Source organism: Pristis pectinata, chromosome 4 (genome assembly GCF_009764475.1).
Source record: "Pristis pectinata isolate sPriPec2 chromosome 4, sPriPec2.1.pri, whole genome shotgun sequence".
Taxonomy (NCBI): Eukaryota; Metazoa; Chordata; class Chondrichthyes; order Rhinopristiformes; family Pristidae; genus Pristis; species Pristis pectinata.
Genome location: NC_067408.1, coordinates 5,776,817 through 5,785,557, shown reverse-complemented (window position 1 = coordinate 5,785,557; position 8,741 = coordinate 5,776,817).

Below are 8,741 nucleotides of genomic sequence, written 5' to 3'. Positions count from 1 at the left end.
TGGAGATATATTTTCCAAGTGCCGAATCTGAGCAGATTATACCTTCATTCTTCTCTTGATTCCACGATCTAAACGCAGGCTCTGCTCCCCTTTCTCACCGACTCTGGCATTTTTGTTCTGGGCTGTGGGAGGGTCAATGGATCCATCCGTGCACTTGAGCTTCTCATTGGTAGACAGCGACACAACCAGTTCCTTTCAACAACTGCATCTGCAATTCTTAAAGCTGCACCGTTCTATATATTTAATGGTGCACAACTATAAATTGTAGTCGTTAATAAAATAAACTCTTCAATTTTATTTTCATCTTTTAACTTCGAACGTGAAAACGCACACGTTTAGAGATCATTGTGAGCAAACAAGGCCCATCGCATTACTCAGAACAACATAAGGAATAATAAGGAGGCACCTGTATCTCTGATTCTACATATTATACGGGAGAAAAACTCTCTGCTTGCAACCATACCTACATTGGAGCATCGTGAACACAATTAAGGGAAGTAACAAGATGTATTTCTTTAAAAGCTACAAGAATTTCTCCTTGTTTTACAGCTGGAATTTATCCCCACCAGTAAAAATGTCTTCAAGGAAAAGTAACCCCTTTAACGATAGCAAGAAACATGCTTGAGTATGTCAGCACCGCTTACCAGATATTGAAGTTGGAATTCAGCAACATAGCGCATTTGACGTCAGCAAGACTTGAAGCAATTTCATGGCTGCTTACTTTTGATTTAAATAAAGTACTCTTGGAGAGAGAGAAAACTGCCCAGCACATCAATTTCATGATACCAATAGATGACGGATAGTTTTGGCTACCGCGGTTAAAAAAACTGCATCTTTGCAGATCTTGTCATTCAATGACCCAGTTTAGGGCATTTCTTTCTTGCTTTGTAAGTACCTTGGTCGAATCTTCCGGACTGATACAGCGTATTTGTGGAGTTAAATCTTCACTGGTGTTGCTTCCACTCGGATTCAGATCACTTTATTTTCATGTACACCAGAATGCAATGAAATTCCTTGCTTGCGTGCTCAGAGATTAAACAATATACGTGGTAATAATAAATGCAAGAATACATAAAGTGACGAATTCAAAACAACAGAATTGTGCAGACTGTAATGTACTCTCAAAAAGAAATGCTAAAATGACAATCATGGAATTAATAACGGAGGTCGAAATAAGCGTCCGAGAATGTGACAGCACCACAGGGAAGGGGTGCGAACGAGGTGATTGGTTCAGAAGTCTGAAAGTAGTGGGGGGAAAGCTGTTCTTAAGTACGGTCGTCCAGGCTTTCAACCTACTGTATCTACTTCCAGAAGGTAGAAGAGAGAAATGGGAATGGCCAAGGTAGCAGGCACACTTTACCATACTATTAGACTTTTTGAACCAACATACCGTGAAGACGGACTGGATGGAAGGAAGCGACAAGCCTGCGATGAACTGGGCAGTGTTTTCCACATCTACAGCTTCCGTCCATCCCTACCATGCCGAACAACAAATAAATGTGGTTTCAGGGAAAAGAAAAGAGTGTTAATGCTTACATAGATATTTTGTTCTATAAGATATTTTCAAGGGCATGGGACACTTTATATTCAAAGGCATAGTTTTCAAATGTAATCACTCTTTTGTAGCCTGCACGGTAACAATTGTCTGCATCAGCATCCCCCCTCAAGAGCAAATATTAGAAAATATATGCGATTCCATTCCTTAATAGAAAGATACACATTGTCAAAGTACAATGGAGCGCTGCACAAGACTTCTTCGATACTTCAGATCAAAGTGGAACAGCAAAACTGGGGATTGTACAGTCTTGCAGCTACTATTTTACTCTTTAAAATGTTCTGTATAATTTATGTCCAGGTTAATTTCACCGAACTAAATGTTTATCTAGCCATTAATATCCTTTCCTTTTCTCTGCAACTATTAATTTCTTGTCATCGAGTGCGAATAATGAAGGAACACCGATTTTTCCAGAATTGAAAATGGACTGCAGAGGGCTGTGCATAAATATTCTTCAAATTACTCTGTCTAAAATGTTCCCATCTCCGATTTGTATCATTAGATCGATGTGTCGATCACGAACATTAATATATTTGCAAAGACGTCGTTCAGCCACGGACTCTTCACCAAGATGATGAAATATGGATAAATATAATTTTAGTACAAGATACCTGGAATGATGTGATGTCTTAATCTGGTGCCCTGATTCATATATGCTATAAACGGTAACCATGGCAATTTTCCTCCCCTGAATGACATTTGGGAACCGTGGATTTTTACGACAATAAGCCTTTTTTTTTGCGGTGGCAATATCTAAGTCTCGTTGTTGTTTTCAAATTACAGATTAGTAAAAGGCAACTCAGTGGCGTGGCTAGTAGAGTCACTACCTCACAGTTACATAGACCAGAGTTCAATTGGACTTCTGTACTTTCTGTATGAGATTACACGTTCTCCCTGAGACCGCGTGGATCTCTCACATCCCAGAGACGTTCCGGATGGTAGCTCCATTGTCTACTGTCGGTGAGTGGTCGAATCTGGTGTGAGCTAATGCGAATGTGGGGAGAACAAATTGGGGTTAGTGTAGGATCAGAGTAAAACAAGTGGTCAAGGTAAGCCGAAGACCCTATTTTCGCGCTGTCCCGACCTATCAATAAGTTGTATGATGCTGGCCTGGTGGAATTTGAACCTAGCATTTCTGTTTTGTTGGTCTAAATCTCCGAATTAATAGACTGGAGATTTAATTGCTGTCGCCACGTATTTTACCAAATTGGCAGACGGAAGCATCCATTAACTTCTCCCTTGAGTTACAACAGTACACCATAAATAGGACACGATAATGACGGCTTGTGATTATTTGTTTATGCCCCTGCTTTGGGATTTCAAGACGCAAGGTTTTCTTCATTTGAGTCGCAACCCATTCACATCCAGATTTCTGATAAGGTTACGTATTTTCAATAATGTTTTGGTTAACTTCACCATCATTAAACAGATGGCCTACCTTCGCTGAAGAGGCTAAGATGCCATCAGTACTCGAGATGATGGAAGACTGCGGAACACAATCTTTCTCCAAGAAACATCGGGCTGTTCTGAATTCCACACAGTTAATTCTTTCTCCGTTGCTCTCAGTGCCGGGAGGAATGAAGTAGAACCAGCTTCAGCTGCAATTATCTTGGCATGGAACTGGATGTCTTTGAGCTTCAGAGCGCACAAATGGAGTAAGTTTCTCCGAAAAGTGAAACTAAAGTTATGGTGGAGACGCAAGAAAGACTGCAGATGCTGGAATCAGGATCAATACGTAAATTTGCTGGAGGAACTCAGCAGGTGAGGCACTTCAAAAAGTAATCAACTTTGAACTGCTTCAACTGATGTCTTGGAACTGGATCGATTGAATCACTTTCTAAAATCAAAATGGAGCTTTAGAAAACGTGATGAATTATCAAGCATCTTCATGTTAACCTGAACCGTCTCCAAATATTCCTCCACTACTTCAAATTAGGGACATGCAAACTTTGGTCCACAGAGCTCTTCCACCTCAATCCGTTACTGAGTAAGAACAACTTTTCCAAATTCTCCATTGTCAACAGAGCTGAATCGTAATTTTGTAGCTGGCATGCTCCGTGTGTCTGAATCTGAACATTTCGCCTGCATTCACAACAACAATATGTCCACTGCGTTGCTGGCTTCGGCGGTCTCATCTCAAGGAAAGCAGACGGATGTAACGTTCTCTTACTCATCTTTCGAAAGGACTCCTGTCTCCAAGTAGCGACGCTGAGCTCTCCTTAGAATTCAATGTCCAAGCGTTTCTCCCGCCCTTGCGTCTCCTGTTGGACGCTGCTGTTTATCCACGTGAATTGTCACAACTGGACTTCAGCTGGGACAGAATCCGCCGCTTCAGTGAAGCTCTTGCAATGAACACACTGAAGCTCTTCCAATGAAGAGTCTCTGGGATTGATGCAACATTATATAGAAGAGAATCAACAGTTAAACACACCATAAAACGTTTTCGAAATTTAACTGGACATCTCAGTCTGTCTGCTGTCAAGGAGAGTAACCTATGGCACTAGGAGTCACTGCTTGGATAGTTAATCAATCGGTTGACTCATTTCGGCAAAGAGCCCAATATCAATTACTTTGCAGATTGGTTCTTTAACATTGCGTTATTGGAAAACTGATGAACATTGTGGAAATCCAGCGAGGCCACACATGCAGGAGAAGGGGTGGGATGGAGGATAGGAAATCAGGACAAATTTAAAACGCGAAATGCTCAGATCTGAGAAGTTAAAAGGAAGTTCATCTATTATGAAATGTAAAGTACTGGAAAGTAAAGTTACTTTCTCATGACATTTACCATTAAACAGTACAACAGGCTCTGACTGCCTTACCAGAAGATGTAAATTCACCCATGTTTCATACAGTTATGCATAAATATCATGATACTAACTAAAATATAATGCCTTTATTACTGTTCTCACACGCTGACTACACCCAACGTCCCTTCTCAACCTCTCTATATCGGCATACGTATCCATCAACCGGCCTTTGGTTATTTTCTTCGGCTTAACTTCGGAGCAGATTTCTGACATACTGGAACATCTGTGGGAAACTCTCAGAGAGAGTGCAAACTCTGCGCAGGCAGCACCGGCGGTTAGTATGGAACCCGGGTCCCTGAAATTTTGAGACAAATGAGGCAGCCAATTGGTTGCTTTCATATAAAGATCTGCTCGATTATTTTCCACGACTACGTTTCTCACGCTGCAGGCTAAAATGAGTCGTAGTGTCCTACTGCGTAAAAAACAGGTTCTTCGGCCCACCGTCCTTTCTGACCGTCAATTACACTTTTGTACCACTCCCATTTACCAGCACTTAGTCATGAGACCGCTGTGAGTAGGCAATTTAAGTACTCATGTAGATACTTGTTAAAGCTTGTCAGAGTACCTGCCATCCTCCCAAGCAGCTTGTTCCAGATTCCAATCACTCTCAGAGTGACCATGTTCCTAAGATCCCATCTACCTATCCCTAAATTTGTGCCATGTTATTTTAGGCACCTATGTTGTAAGAAAATTTTTCCTACTATCCACCATTCCGATGCCCTTCATAACTCCCCTCTCACCCATCACCTACTCTTCTTTGGTCCAAGAAAGACAACGCTGTCTATGTAGTCTCTCTTCATTGCTCAAACGCTTCATCTGAGGCAACCTCCTGGCAAATCTCTCTGCACCCTCTTCATTTTCGTTCACGCCTCATACATTCATATACAAATTGATAGTGAGTCCCAGCCCTGATCCCTGTGGTACACCATTGGTCACAGTCTTCTATTTACATAAACAACCCTCCACCATCAACATTTTCCTCCTATTACTCAGCCAATGTTTCATCCGATTTGTCAAATTGCCATGGACCTGATGGGGAATAACTCCTGGATGAACTTCGCATGTCAAAGGTCTTACTGAAGTCCATGACGAATTACTTATATCAGTATGTTTTGTTACTTTTTCCCAAAATTTCAGACAAATTACTCAGTCAGGAACTTCCCCAAACAAAAGCTTATCGATTGTCTTTGATTAATCCCTGCTTTTCGTTCAGAGTTATTTCCAATAACTTCCTTACCATTGTCCTAATCACTTGGCTTATCCACACTGACCCTTTTAAATGTTGGTACTACATTTGGTATCGTCCAGTCATCTGGCACCTCACTTTTGGCTCGCAGTCCCTTCCCTTGTCCCCCATGGTAGTTTGGGATACATCTAATAAGGTGTCCTGAATTTATCCAACTGTAAGCCGGTTAAAACATCAACTACCTACTTTTTAATGATAACATGTTCTGGACTTTCACCACCCACCTCTTTGAACTGTTCAACTGCAATGCCAATTTTCTTCAATAGTTACTTAAGACCTCACCTTCCTCTTGCAGTTCCATGCCAGATTGTTAATTTGCTACTAACGATACGAACTCCTTTCTTTCGTTACCTTTTTGCATTTAATATAATTGTGAAATGGGCCGAAGTCCTCCAATAGCAAAACTCAATGGTTTAATCCTGGCAAGTGAAATTTTACTTTCAGACCGAAGTAATCAAACCATAGAACCATAGAACCATACAGCACAAAACAGGCCCTTCGGCCCACCGTGTCGTGCCGTCCATCAGACCACCCTCACACTACCTAACCCCTTCCTCCCGCATATCCCTCTATCTCACGTTCCTCCATATGCCTATCCAACAAGCTCTTGAACATGTTCAATGTATCTGCCTCCACCACCACCCCAGGCAGTGCATTCCATGCACCAACCACTCTCTGGGTGAAAAACCTCCCTCTGACATCTCCCCTGAACCTCCCACCCATACCCTTAAAGCCATGACCTCTCGTCTTGAGCATTGGTGCCCTGGGAAGGAGGCGCTGACTGTCTACTCTATCTATTCCTCTCAATATTTTATATACCTCTATCATGACTCCTCTCATCCTCCTCCTTTCCAGTGAATAAAGCCCGAGCACCTTAAGCCTCTCCTCATATTCAATACCCTCCAATCCAGGCAGCATCCTGGTAAATCTCCTCTGCACCCTCTCCAATGCCTCCACATCCTTCCTATAATGAGGCGACCAGAACTGAACACAGTACTCTAAATGTGGCCTAACTAGAGTTCTGTAAAGCTGCATCATAACCTCGCGGCTCTTAAACTCAATCCCGCGACTCATGAAAGCCAACATCCCATTGGCCTTCTTAACTGCTCTTTCCACCTGTGAGGCAACTTTCAACGAACTGTGAATATGAACCCCCAGATCCCTCTGCTCCTCCACACTGACAAGTACCTTGCCGTTTACCCTGTACTCTGCCCTGGAGTTTGTCCTTCCAAAGTGTACCACCTCACACTTCTCCGGATTGAACTCCATCTGCCACTTGTCAGCCCAGCTCTGCATCCTATCAATATCCCTCTGTAAGCTCCGACAGCCCTCCACACTATCCACAACACCGCCTATCTTAGTGTCGTCCGCAAACTTACTAACCCAGCCCTCCACCCCCTCATCTAAGTCATCTATAAATATCACAAAAAGTAGAGGTCCCAGAACCGATCCCTGCGGGACACCACTAATCACTGCCTTCCAATCCGAGGGCACTCCTTCCACCACAACCCTCTGCTTTCTACATGCAAGCCAGTTCCTAATCCACACAGCCAAGCTTCCTTGGATCCCTCGGCCTCTGACCTTCTGAAGAAGCCTACCATGAGGAACCTTATCAAATGCCTTACTAAAATCCATGTAAACCACATCCACCACACTGCCCTCATCAATCTTCCTAGTCACCTCCTCAAAGAACTCTATCAGGCTTGTGAGGCAAGATCTTCCCTTCACAAAGCCATGCTGGCTGTCCCTAATCAGTCCATGATTCACTAGGTGTTCATAAATCCTATCCCTTAGAATCCTTTCTAACAGCTTACCCACCACAGACGTGAGACTCACCGGTCTATAATTCCCTGGCCTATCCCTATTACCTTTTTTGAACAAGGGGACCACATTCGCAATCCTCCAATCCTCCGGCACCACCCCTGTAGACAACGAGGACTCAAAGATCCTTACCAGCGGTTCAGCAATCTCCTCCTTAGCCTCTCGAAGCAGCCTGGGGAAAATCCCGTCAGGCCCCGGAGATTTATCTGTCTTAATATTATTTAACAACTTCAACACATCCTCTCTCTTGATATCAACAACCTCGAGAACATTACCCCTATCAGCACTCCCTTCCGCATCATCAAGACCCCTCTCCCTGGTGAATACCGAAAAGAAGTACTCATTCAGAACTTCTCCCACTTCTGCCGCCTCCAGGAAAATTCTCCCACCTTTGTCCTTAATCGGACCTACCTTCACCCTAACCATCCTCCTACCCTTCACGTACTTGAAAAAGGCCTTGGGATTTTCCTTAACCCTACTAGCCAAAGCCTTTTCATGTCCCCTTCAAGCTCTCCTCATCCCTTTCTTAAGTTCCTTCCTCGCTACCTTATATTCCTCACCGGCCCTGTCTGAACCTTGCTGCTTATACCTCACATATGTTACCTTCTTCTCCCTAACAAGTCGTTCCACCTCTCTCGTCACCCACGGTTCCTTCACCATGCCATTCCTTCTCTGCCTCACCGGGACATATTTATCCCTAACATCCTGCATAAGATCCCTGAATATCGACCACATCCCCATGGTACATTTTCCTTCAAAGAGGACATCCCAATTTACACTCCCAAGTTCTCTCCTTATAGCCTCGTAGTTAGCCCTTCCCCAATTGAAAAACCTCTTGTCCTCTCTGCACCTGTTCCTGTCCATGACAATTTTAAAGGTTATGGAGCAATGGTCACTGTCCCCCAAATGCTCACCCACCAATAGATCCTTCACCTGTCCCGGTTCATTTCCTAAAACTAGATCTAACATGGCATTCCCTCTAGTCGGCCCATCAACATACTGCGTCAGGAATCCCTCCTGGACACATTTAACAAATTCTGTCCCATCTAAACCTTTGGCACTAAGCAGGTTCCAGTCTATATTTGGGAAGTTGAAGTCTCCCATTATAACAACCCTGTTATTTTTGCTTCTCTCCAAACACTGCCTGCCAATCTGCTCCTCTATATCTCTACTGCTACCGGGGGGGCTATAGAATACTCCTAGTAGAGTGACTGCTCCTTTCTTGTTCCTTAACTCCACCCATACGGATTCTAGAGATGATCCTTCTACAACAGCCATCTTTTCCACAGCCGTAATAGTGTCCCTGACC